Raw genomic sequence first — 13942 nt, 5'->3', positions numbered from 1 at the left:
GATAACACAGAAGCTTGATGTGGCAGTTCAGATTGAGAGTAGGATTTATTGATTTATTTATTTTTGATGTGATGAGTTTCTCAAGCTAGTGGGAAATTATGGCAAGGTGAAGGAAAGCCCTGAGGGTTGAACATTCCAGTAGGTTCTACTCAGTTGATCTGATAAGTAAGAACCCAGCACCAGCCCTTGCTCATTGCCACAACTGCCTATCCAGCCATAAGGAGATAAGACTAATGTGTTCTGAGAGTGCAACACAGTGTAATCTATAGGCATTAATCTCTTAGATTGAGATGCAAACTGAGATAGATAAGCCATAGCTTTGGTCTTTGACAGGTATGACTTTACTGAATATGATACCATTCGTTGCTCTACTGGGAGAAATAAGTAAATGTGGCAAATGCTTATTCCGATCATCCTTTTCTGTTAAGCATACTGAAGATTAGAACAAACTGTATGAGATGCTGACAGGAATTCCAATTCTGTAGGTTGCAAAAGGGCAGAAGGGAAAGCTCTCCTGTGAGTAGGAATTCCTTTTATTAGTCTGAAAGGGAAAGAGATTTTAAATGAACTTGGTATTAGTGATCCTGCAAAATACTGTAACATTAAAATTTGTACTAATACTGGGGCTGGAGTAATAGCACAGCGGGTAGGGCATTTGCCTTACACGTGGCCGACCCAGGTTTGATTCCCAGCATCCCATATGGTCCCCTGAGCACTGCCAGGGGTAATTCCTGAGTGAAGAGCCAGGAGTGACCCCTGTGCATTGCCGGGTATGACCCCAAAAGCAAAACAAACAAACAAAATTGTACTAATACTTGTGCTATATAACGGGTCACTTGAAGATAAACTGACTGTAGAATCTATGTGTCTGGAGTTTCAGTAACTATCTGAAATTCAAGTTGTATACACTTTCCTCAATATATTGGTAGATGAAGTTGGCATGCACAAGCAAGAGATGAATTTTTAAGAAATGTGTTGTGTTCTGTGGAGCATCTCTGATCACACACATTTTAGAATTAAGATATATAGATATGTCATCTATTTTTATTTTTTATTTATTTATTTTTTGCTTTTTGGGTCACACCCGGTGATGCTCAGGGTTACTCCTGGCCTCCTGGTTCTGCACTCAGGAATTACTCCTGGCAGTGCTCAGGGGACCATATGGGATGCTGGGAATCGAACTCAGGTCGGCCGCATGCAAGGTAAACACCCTCCCCACTGTGCTATCACTCCAGCCCCAGTCATCTATTTTTAAAGTATTAACTGCTTGTGAAGATAATAAATGGAAATAAACTCATTTACATAATAGCATTTTTTTTCTTTTTGGGTCACACACAGGGATGCTCAGGGGTTACTCCTGGCTCTGCATTCAGTAATTACTCCTGTGGCATTGGGGGTGAGGGGGTGATGGAGGCAACATGCAGTCTATCTTGACGAATGTTTGTGTGCACTGCAGAAGAATGTGTATCCAGCCTTGGGGGGATGAAAGGTCCTATATATATCTACTAACCCCCTCTCTTCCATTTCTTCCCTCAAATAAAGTATTTCCTTTGACTTTAAGTCTATATCTGCTCTGACTGTTCCCATGTGTTTCTTGCAGGCAACAAACGGCTGGGTTCAATGTTCTCATCCATTCTGCCACTCTGAGTCTCTTAATTGGGGTGTTTAACCCATTGATGTTGAGAGAGATTATTGTGATGGGGTTTTGTCCCAACTTTCTGCAGGAGTATCGTGTGTTTGAGGGGCTTCTCTTAAAGTAGCCTGTTCAGTCCTTCTTGTAACAACTGTTCAGTCTCTGAAGTTCCTGAATTGTTTATCTTTGAAGTTGTGTACTGTTCCTTCAAATAGGAATAAGAATCTAGGTGGGTAAAGTATTCTCAGTGAGGGATTCATTTCATTGAGTTTTTTCACGATATCCCACCACTGACTTCAGGCCCAGAGGCTTTGGTCTGATTAGTCTGCTGTAAATCTTAGGATGCTCCTGTGGATGTAATTTCCTTCTCTGATCTTGCTGCTTTTGGTATTCTACCTCTATTTATGGCTTTTGTCATTCTGATTAGGATGTATCTTGGAGTCTTATTATTTGGATAATTTTAGAGTTTTAGATGGAGAGCCAAATGGAGCAGAAGGTTCAGAAAATGTCCCATCTACCTCCCACACCTGCTCAGCCTCCCCAATTACCCAAATCAGCTCTTTAATTGTACATGTGGAAAGGTTTGTTCATATTTTATAAACTGGTTTCTATAGAGATGAGTTGTCTGAAATCATTAATTATTCCATATATTTTGGGTATAGTACCAAAGGTATAATATGCACAAATACTAACTGTGTAGTTACATGGAACTTCACGTTGTCAAGTAAGATCTAGAAATACATTACCAGGGGCCCAGAGCTGTCTTTATGCCACTCTTCAGCTCAATTTCTCTCCAAATTGCCCATCTAATGCAAAGATTTATCTGTCTTCTTAGAAATGTGTGTAAATGAGTTCACATGGACTCTTTTATGGCTTGCATCATTCTCTAGCAGGTAAATCTCACTGATCCATCCTCACCATGACCACTGCTATTTCGCCATACACACTTACAAAATGGATGCCCCCCTACACTTGATGGACACCAGGGTAATTTCTAGCATGATTAAAAATCAAGCCCAGGAGAGGAACAGCTTGGAAGTTACAGTTCTCGAATATGTGGTCTTTGAGAAGACACTGATAAAAGAAACACAGCTCATTTTTACTCTCTATAGTTTTGGACAAATTTAGAGTTTTCCATATATGTGCTGAGACCTTTTACCTCTTCTCTCCATACCCACCAACCCTTACAGTTTCCAGGTTTTTATTTTATTTATTATTTTGGGATTTTATGATTATTTAGGATATTTGGCTACCATTCTAATTCCTTTTTCTGGTGACTAATGATGTGAACACATTTTAATGTGCTTGTTGATACCCTGGATAGCTTCTTTCATGAAACAGTCGCCAATTTTGTCCAGACATTCTGTTCTATTATTTGCCTTTTTCTTACTGGCTGGGATTTTATATGCCATATGTTCCCTTTCTAACATAAAACTATTGAAAATATTTTCCCCCATTATGTACATGATTTTTGACTTTAATTATGCATCTAGTTTTACAGTTCTTTAAATTATGATTAATTTTCTAGTTAGCACTTTCTGAGATCTTGTTTTAAAAAATGTCTATCTTCAGGTATTGAAAAGACTTTGCTTGGTTCCCTTTTAGAAATTTTTTAGTGTGATTCATAATCCACCACAATTTGAATTTTATTATGTATTTTCTCACATATACCCAATTTATCCTAAGTCATTTGTACAACAGTCACAGTCATAGTCATCCTGTTGCTCATCAATTTACTCGAGCAGGCACCAGTAATGTTTCATTGTGAGACTTATTGTTACAGTTTTTGGCATATCAAATATGCCACAGGTAGCTTGCCAAGCTCTGCCGTGCCTGCGGGATACTCTCGGTAGCTTGCCGGGCTCTCTGAGAGGGGCAGAGGAATCAAACACGGGTCTGCCACATGCAAGGTGAATGCCCTACCGCTGTGCTATTGCTCCAGCCCCATTTGTACAAGTGAAATAATGTTTTATGTAGTCTTTTGTGATGTGTTGAAAATTTTTACTTTAGCTAATGCTTATGAAATTTGTTTCCTAGCAGGGTAACAGTTATGTCTGTAACAGTTGCTCACCACTTACATTGAGTAGCAGCATCAGTCTATGTTATCACTTATTCATTGTCCTTAGAAATATGTTTAGTTATTTCTAGTTATTTGTTTATTACACATAATGCTTCTACATTAACTTTTACCTTTGACTAATAGATGCTCATATCTTTATGTATCTGCATATACTCATGCATATACACATGCATAACACCTAACTCACAAATTTCACTCAAAGATATCTATACATATATGAATAGATATAAATGTGTATATGTATGTAAATAAATATATATATATGCACATTATATATACTGGAGTCAAATGAATGAGGTGTTATCCATGTGTTCAGATTTAGAAAATGCCACAGGAAAATATTTCAGATGATTGAATAATTTTACAGTTTGACTAGCAGGATACAGAAATATATATTTCATTCACCAAAATACTTGGTATTTGTTTTTTTCTTATAAAATCACTTTCTTTAAATATTTCATATAATATTGATAACTCATTTGATATATATATTATAAATATCTTTTACTAATTTGTCTTTTTTTTCCTCCCTTAATGGTGTTTATTGACAACGTTTCTAAATTTAACAAAGACTATTTTTTAAAATCTAAGGACACATGCCCCACTAAAATTTAATCTTTGATATTCTAATGAAAACACATATTTTCTTCTTATCTTGTATTCTAACTATTGTTCCCATTTTCAAAATCCCTACCTCATATTCTTGAGAGTCACCATATTATCAAACTAGAATTTTGGTCTAAATAATTCTGGAAGTCTATCTAAATTTGAATGAAACTACTAACACTTTAATCTTGACACTCCCAATTCCTAGAAAGTTCCCCCAGGGGAATTGCTGTTAGCATTTAACCAAACTTCATGATTCTCTAAGCCTTTTCAAAGAACTAGAGTATCTTGCCTAATAACTGTCTATTTTGGAGACTCAATTTCAAGACAGTCTAAAGATCCAACATTGTCTATATTGTAAAGAGAATTGAGAAATGCAAACTAAATATAATTCCTCAAGGTTTAGGGATTCTGGAAATGCTGCCAAGCTGTTTCAAAGCCCCGCTCATAAAAAATTCACCTTTGCACCAATGTACAGCATATTCAAGTATGTGTCTAACAGAAAAAAGCATACTTCCCTTCTAAATGACACATGCACACAGACACATCCACAGGCGGCTGGCCGCTCACTCCCATTTCTGATCATTTCCCAACACTTCACAATGAGTGATTTGACTGCCATTTGTTCCAGACCAAAGATTTGAAGGCCAGACACTAATGTCTTTCAAGTTTCATCTGATTAATATCCCTTGACAGCATTTTGTCACTTCCAAAGACTCCACATGCTGTTCTCCAAGGCAAACCTACTCAGAACTGATCCGGAGGAGAAATGAGGCATGAGGAACAAGTACTATTAGACTCTAATGTGGCTGAACCTCGGTATTCCTCCCTGCTGGAAATTAAACAGTCGGTGTCTAAAGCAGAGAGGAACTCAACCAACATTTACTGGGGTATTTTCTACCCCCCATCCGTGTCAGGGTTCATTAAGAAAGCTGATGACACCAATGTTCAGATTTGATCAATGAATTATCAAATAGTGGGTAAGGTCATAGGCATACCATGCAGAATGAACTCTTTACTAAGTCTCGACACATTATCTTAAAGAAGAAAAAAATCCCATTTCTAATTTGGCAGTGCTTTAAGAAAGGGAGTCCAACTTCTTTCCCCTGGTACTTCAGGATTTCAATTCTGTCCTCGGCAAAATGAGTTTTTAAGATCTTAGAAGCAAAAGCTCTCCCAACCTTAGAAATTATGTTTTCTCTTTCATGAGTGATATTTGGCCTTGAGTTGAAGAGAGAAGCTATTCATTGCCTTTTGACCAGGATTGATCTTTAGAAAAACTACTTTTGTGTTACAGTTGCAGAAATATGATCTATTTAGAGACAAGGGGAAAATAAATAAATAACCTCCCCCCCGCCCAAACTTATTACACAGTTTCCCCCCTCAAATTCTCACAAGTATTTTCTCTTCTAACAGAAAGTAATTTTTTCCTCTGTTGCTGCTTCTCCATACTTTTGACAGTTTCTCAACTTGGAGTCATAAAACCCCAGGTGGGTCCCCAATACATTCCAATGGGGGACAATGGGGGATAAAGCATAAATGGAAGGATGGGGACTTAAAGGGGGGTGAAACCAGACCAAGGGGCCAAATGGTTGGACAGGAGGGCTGCAAAAGGAAACAAAGTCAGAAGCAGCTCATGGCTAGAAAAAAGACTGAGAAATTCTGCCGTAGAATAGAGCCACTCTCAAGAACTGTAGTGCCGGCTACCTACGAGAGCTGCATGAGCCACTCCACATTTGCAGTCTTTAGTGGGGACAGAGAGATGGTGCAGGGGGGAAGTGGTTGCCTTGAATGCAGCCAACCCTGTTTCAATTCCCAGCACTCTATATAGCCCTCGATCCCTGAGTATAGAGCCAAGAGGAAGCCCTGAGTGCCTCTGTGTGTGGCCCCAAAGCAAACCATAAAAGGAAAGAGGTATTTCATTTAGCTCAATATATATTACTTCAAACTATTATCAGTATACACTAGGAACGAGAGATCTGTATTTCTGGGCATGAAGTCTCTGGATGAAGAAGGCCGATTTGCACAATCTGTCTCCAGAATGCAGCAGCCACTTGAATGGCACCTACTGAACTTGAGTAGTGCCCCTGGCACCCTGGAACATGCTGGAATAAACCCAGCTGCTTCATATCTTTGTTCCTTCTCCCGTCTTTTCCTTTTTTTTTGGTCACCAGCTCTCCTGTCAAATTGCTCTTTCTGGTTTTATCCTGCAAAAGAGTAAAAGACTCTGAGAAAGATCCAGTCTCAGAGGAAAGGAAGGATTTCACACACACTTTGAATTCCTTGTTATTGCTGATATTACATTGCTTTATTATTTTTTTTCTTCTCATAGGATTGTCTGCTTTTAAGTTCTTGGCCTTAGATGAAAGCTGAGATGAAAGTTAGGTCTGCCATTCACCCAGCAGCAGTCACAGACACTGAGTTTTAGGTTTCTCTCTCCCAAGCTGGGGGAACAATATGTCTCATGGTGTCACGCTAATGAGCTATTTCATGATGTCACACTAGTACACCTATCCAGGGCTGGACAAGGGCTGGAAATATTCATCTTATAAGTCCTTAATCACTGTATCACTGTCATCCCATTGTTTGTCAATTTACTCAAGCGGGCACCAGTAACGTCTCTATGACACTCAGCCCTGAGATTTTAGCAGCTTCTCCTTACTCATCTTTCCCAGTGATTGGAGGCTTTTACAGGGTCAGGGGAATGAGATCTATTGTTACTGCTTTTGGCATATCGAATATGCCACGGGTAGCTTGCCAGGCTCTGCCATGTGGGCGGGATACTCTCGGTAGCTTGCAGGGCTCTCTGAGAGGTATGTATATATCTGTTACTGTATTTGGGATATGAATACACCACGGGGAGCTTGCCAGGCTCTCCCAAGTGGGCAATAGACTCTTGGTAGCTTGTCAGGTTCTCTAAAAGGGAGAACTAGGCTACTTGATGTTCTTAATATGGAAAAAAAAATCATGTTTCTATTTTCTATGTATTTTTCATTATCTGGAGAGCACAGGCATTTTCCTTGCAAAAAAAAAAAAAAGAAAAGACATTTTTATTTGACAGAAGTAGCAGGACTACAAGTGAGTCTAACTCCCAGATATGCTGAATAAAACCCAGTTTACTCCAAGCAACATCCTGCTTAAGCAGCAATGCCTTGCCGTCCCTCCCTGTTTGGTCACTACTACAAAGGCCATTTCTGGGTGCTTGTTGTCAGGACCAGTGCAGTGCGGGAGGCTCCAACCCAGAGCCCCACACTTGCAAAGTGTGTGCTTTCCCACTGAGCTACAGGCCAGCCCCTCTGTGATTTATTTTTGGGGGTGGGGCTTTGGAGCCACATCTGATGGTGCTCAGGGCTTATTCCTGGCTCTGCCCTCGGGGATCACACCTGGCAGGACTCAGGGAATGAAGCCCAGCTCAGCTAGGGGCGAGGCGAGAGCCTTCCCCACTGCACTATCACTCTGGCCCCATCTTCTTAAACATAGTAGTAATCACACTCAGGGCGGCTGGAGCGACAGCACAGCGGTTGGGCGTTAGCCTTTCACGTGGCCGACCTGTGTTCGATTCCTCCCCCCCTCTCAGGGAGCCTGGCGAATTACCAAGAGTATGGAGCCCGCACAGCAGAGCCTGGCAAGCTACCCGGGTGTATTGGATATGCCGTAACAATAAGTCTCTCAATGAGAGACATTACTGGTGCCCGCTCAAACAAATCGATGAGCAACGGGATGACAGTGACAATCACACTCACGTTCAGAAAACATATTTTTTCCCACCCGATTTTGCCCCCCACCCAAGGCTCTGAAAACATTCCACCACATGACACGATTTAAAGTCACTTCTGACTAGACAGATTGATTATCATGCTAAGTCTATATTGATTCTTGTATCTCTTATGATGCAAAAATAAGAGAAAACTCATTGGGAAAATGGCAGCCATTTACCAACACTTGATGAATTTGGAAAGCTCTCCTCATTCCGCCAGAGGAAGGGGAGCATGCAGCGCCTACCGAACCCATTTGTGTGCTATCGAGTGAACTTCTGCAGGTTTTAGTGGCTTCTACTTAAAAACCACCCTTCTAGCCACTAGCCAATTCCACACAGCACGGCACATCAACTTCAGAGGAACGCAATTCCGATCACATCATTCCTGGAGCAGAAACCTCACACTCCGTTCAGAATGAAGGGCAAACGCTGAAAGGTTCCACTCCTGTGACCTGCCCCTTGCATCACAGATGACGCTCTGCGCCTCATCTGCGCAGATGGCGTCCTTCCTAATCTTTCTCCAGCTGTTGAGGCATTTATATATATATATATATATATATATATATATATATTGGTCAGGGAAACTCTCCTCTCTTTTTCTTTAATATCATGCTCTTATTTTAAATGAGTCCCTTTCCCGGATCATTTTTCTCTGACCAAAGTGCCTAAAGAAATACTTCCTTAAAATCTGAATGATCTCCAGAAGCAGCACAGTGGACATGGTACTTCCTTGCATGTGGCTGACTCTGGTTTGATTCCTCAGAGGGTGGGTGCCCTGTGTTCTTTCAGGAATGAGGCAGGAGTGAACCCTGAGTACTGCCAGGTGTGGCCCAAACACCCAAACCAACGTGACAAACCTGAGTGGTGGTTCTTCTTTGTCATCTCTTTGACTGGACTGCTACTTTTGTAACCTAAAGCCCTCAGACTTTTCTAGAGCAGTGGGTGCTCCTCAGCAGGGAATTCCTAAGCCTAGTGATTTTGTGGAGCAGCTAGCAAATCCCAGGCAGAAAAAGCAAAGCTGGACTCATTGGTTTCACTTTTAGATGTTATCAAGGTCACAGCTGTATCCAGGACAAGAGGAGACCCACCAATTACAGGTCAGAGCCACATTTTACTCTCACCCCTACATAGTCCGAAGGACAGAAAACTCGGGCCCCAATAATTCAGGTGATTTTTTTCCCCAACACTCTTACTCCTACAGAGGAATCTGAAGGTCAGGAATTTCTTATTTTCAAATGACAACGGGGCTGCAGAAAGGTAGTGAAGCAGACCCCACGTACAGGTAAACTTCAGGTAGGTCTGAGCGGCCATTATCCCAGAGGCACAGAAACCAACCTTGGAACGCAGTGGCCGCTGGCAGATATACCCCTGGACTGTGAACTAAGCTACGGCCCCGTGCAGCCCTGGGAGGGGAAGGGTTTTGCCCCTCAACCTTTTCCCCTTTGTGGCAGCATGGCGACCACCACGTTTCAAAGCCAATTGGACAGAGAGGTAGGAACTTGCAGTGATGGGATGCATGGGGAATCTCAAGATGGGGGCGGGGGGGGGAGGCAGAACCGGTCCTGCTCCCTGCCCAAATGAGACCCAGAGCAGCTGCCCACGAACAGTTCCTCCGCTCCTGAACGGCCATGATTCCAGAGGCACACAAACCAATCTAGGAACACAGCAGCTGTGGGCAGAAATACCTCTGGACTTAATTATTAAAATACCAGAATCCCAAAACTGGGCAGCCACTTTCGCAAATATGCAACATCATATGTTCTTTGTTATCAGCAATAGAAAGCATATGTTCTAGTGATGCCATTTCGACAGGTCTGATTGTTGGGGAAAAAACTCCAAATAATAATAGTGGGCTTTCTGTCGAAAATTGAATGTAATCAAAGTAAAGAGAATAAAGTGAAAATCATCTGCCACATAGGCAGAGGGCGAGTGGAAGGGGAGGTATGCTGGGGTTATTGGTGGTGGAACATGTGCACTGGTGAAGGGATGGGTGTTTGATCATTGTATGACTGAGACTTGATCCTGAAAGCCCTGTGACTGTTCTCATGGTGATTTAATTTAAAAATAAATAAATAAATAAATAAATAAAACTTTAGGTAGGGGACCTGTCTGCATTACATACACTTGCCCATCTAAGTTTTCTCACCTAGAACACAGAAGTAATGATGATTCTTGCTTCATAGTGCTGCTAAAATAAATTACAGAGTACAGTATCCATTATTCATTGCGGCCAACTGGAAACAAGTATTTTTGTTTTGTGTATTTCTGACACCCTTTACTAACTCTAGCAGTGACTCAGAATAAAGTAGAATCTGGCTATTCTACATAATTTATAAAATTAAATGATAATCTGTTAGCAATGTACTGTTATGATAACTTCCATTTGCTATTTCTCTGTGGAAAACAATATATTCCATTAAGTGTACCTTTATTAGTAATTATAAATATATTTTTGAGTTATGAAAGTTAAAGAGCTCTAGTGAAGAATAAAGTACAAAAATATAGCATCCTTTTAAAAATGTAGAAAATTACAAATTTAGGTGCTGCTGGAGAATTACAAGGTCTAAAATAGTCTTCAAATAAAGTAATTACTATTTGGTCTTTAAAATATCATCCTCCTTCCCTCTACAATCCTAATAAAATTAGCCTCAAACAGTGCCAACTGTTTAGCTACAGCTTGAGAAGAGCTTGCCACATTAGTTTGTCATGCTGTAACAAGCAATAGGGCAAACACTTCTGAGGGCCTGGAGAGTCTCAGGTTTTCCTTGATCCTAGGTTATCTTTCCTAAAGCATTCACAAGGTGTTAACTGCAGTGCCAAAGAACAGATTAGTGAAAGGTTTCTGTCCTAAGATCTTTCTCTCTTTGTACATGTAAATGGGGAAGAGCTAATGACTAAAGCAGTCATCTCAATCATATGAAAGAAAGAGTAGAGTGGCAGAATAAACAATGATTAAGGAGTACTCCATCAGCCAACACTTTCAAGGTTCCATTTTTATGGGGAAGTGCTGGAAACTTACAAAACTGAAGTACAACCATTAAAAAAAGATGATTTTGAGAATGCAAAGGATGTTGCTCTGAATTCTTTGATGTAACCCAGAGAACACCATCTCCAGTTATGCATGTAGGATATAGATACAATTTCATGGAATACTTACTAAAATCAGATTTCAAGAAAATGGCACAGTTAAGCATAATCATATGTATACTTGAACCATTATGCTTAATGATATGTATGTGGTTCAAATATACATATCATTATGCTTCTATGTATATGGCTCAAAGCCAGGTGGTTACCCTTTAACTCTTGAACTGTAGGCTCTTTGTTAATGACAGACTAGCACAAAGCACTCAGCCTGTGTAATATTGACTTTTCTAAGGCACCTGCTAAAGGAACATTTGTCTCTTCATATCTTTCCATCACTTTCAACACAAAACACCTTTGGAAGGTGTTAACTATCAATCTAAATTTCTGCAATATTCCCCTGAGATATCCTGAGCTGTATCTAACGCAGTACAACTGAGGGGTACATGGAATTTTAGGATCATATCAGCTAGAATTGGAATCAAAACTGAACCAACAATAGCAGATAATTAAAATGGGTGGGAGGATACTTCCACACAAAGTAGGAATAATAATGGAAACTGACTGGGAGTTGGTCAAAGGATTTGAGAGATCCTGTGTTAAGCTACTGAGAATAATGCCCGGCTTATAGAAAGAATGGGGACCATGATGGCTGAACGATGTGGCAGGACAAGTTTAACTTGCACATGCATCCACCTATCTTAAAAATTTGTACCATTCTACACTCCAGCAATACCCAAGTGTATTAGTGAATCTACTTTCTGGCAATATTTGGTATGGAAAGTCTTTCACTTTTTGCTATTCTAATGAGCATAGTAGCTCATTTGTCTATTATTATTACCTCTGTCACAGTACTATCTTATGTTATCATTATTAATTTATAATGGTTTTGCTAAGATATATTTATAGATCATAAAAATTGCACTAATAAGGCATGCTAGAATATCAGCATAATTGTGCAATGACTACTACTAACTAATGAAATTTTCATCACCTTGAAAAAAAATCATAGGACCATTGGCAAATTATTTTCCTATTTTAACAGGACTGGATTTATCTCTTGTGAACTTCTCATAAAAATAAAATAAGTCAGAGAGAAAGCATAGAGGTTAAAGTGCTTGCCTTGCAAGCGAACAATGCAGGTTTGACACTTGGAACCACATATAAAGTCCCCCAGAGCATAGGGCTGGGAGTAAGCCCTGAGCACTGCCAGGTGAGGTTCTAAAACAAAACCAAAGATAATAGACTATACAAACCTTTGTGACACCCATCTTCCCACTCATTGTAAAGATTTCATGGTTCATCCATGCTAGAGCAAGCTCTGATTCAAATGAACTGAAACTCAGTAAATGAAATCTCTCCAGAGAATAAAGGCACATCAAATAAGGATAACTTTCTGGGCACTGGAATCTCTTGAAGAGCTCAAGCCTATCTGTTCTTCCCAGAAGTTATTGGGTTGCTGGTTATCACTGCATATAGTTACACTAGTTTTCCAAGTAACCATAAAACTGGAGTGAATGGAGTGAGAAAAAGGCAAATTAAAAGCCCACCAAGCCTGCTAGTCTGTTATTCTTGGAATGAACACACACACACACACACACACACACACACACACAGACACGTTTGATTGCTCTATCTGCTTAATTCCTAGACTTCTGAAAAGTTGACTGAATATTATCTGCCAATGTTCTTACTGCAATCATGGAGCAACAAACCTTGGGTATCCTTGCTCCACATTCTGAATGTGATTCCTTAATTAGCTGATTTCAGAAAGTAAAAGTTGCTCTAAAGTCCCCAGTGAGTGAGCTACCCCTTGCTTGCTGACTAGTGCTCAGAATCTCCAAAAATGATCTTAAAACCCACATCTTCGTATTCTAGCATATACTGTGGCTGTAAGGTAGTCTTAGATTGTATGAAAAAGCTATTCAATTTTCTCAAGCTCGATAAATCTAAGCATTGTGCTGCCACATATCTTTGAAGATAAGAACATTCAAGCTACTTAGAACAATTCTTAAATTGTGATCTAAGTTTTTGATTAGAATTCCTCAACACATGGAATTGTGTATTCTCCTTGAGTTCTGGTTAGTATCTTCAGCCTGCTATGAAATGTATCTGTGTATGCACAAAGAGTTGGTATCAAGGTTAGTTTGTGCCCTTTCCTGTTTATTTAAAGATGACATAGAATATTTTATTTACCAGTTTCCAGGTGGAGCTTATTATGTGACTAGACTTCCTCATGGGAATGGAAGTGAATATTCTGTCCCCTCAATCCTGTGAGGTTTTATTTTTTTATATTAGATTTTTATAATTCAATGAAGGGTGAATAAATTAGTGCAATTGAATAAATATCACATAGTTGAATAAATAGAGATTAATGAATGGATAAGAAAATAAAGTCAGAGCTCAATTTCTTCTTTATTTATATTGGCTTTAACTTTGCATCCTGAATTGTTGGGTTGTTCTTTATTTCATGCCTACTGGGCAAAGAATAACTCTTTGATAGCTGGGCCAGTAGGTAGTTCAGTGCCACTATTGACCCAAGAAAAGATATTCACGAGTCAAAGATATAAGCTTTTTCTTATGTGTGTCTTTTTTTCTTTTTCTTTTTCTGTGTGTCTCTATTATAGGAATCCAGGAATTTATCCATTTCTTCTAGGTTCTCTTGTTTCGTGGCATACAGATTTTCAAAGTAGTCTTTGATGATCTTTTGAATTTATTTGGTTTCTGTTGTGATGTCCCCCTTTTCATTTCTGATTCGGCTTATAAGGGTTCTCTCTCTCTC

This window comes from Sorex araneus, chromosome 2 (assembly GCF_027595985.1).
Source record: "Sorex araneus isolate mSorAra2 chromosome 2, mSorAra2.pri, whole genome shotgun sequence".
NCBI lineage: Eukaryota > Metazoa > Chordata > Mammalia > Eulipotyphla > Soricidae > Sorex > Sorex araneus.
This window is presented reverse-complemented; position numbering follows the sequence as displayed.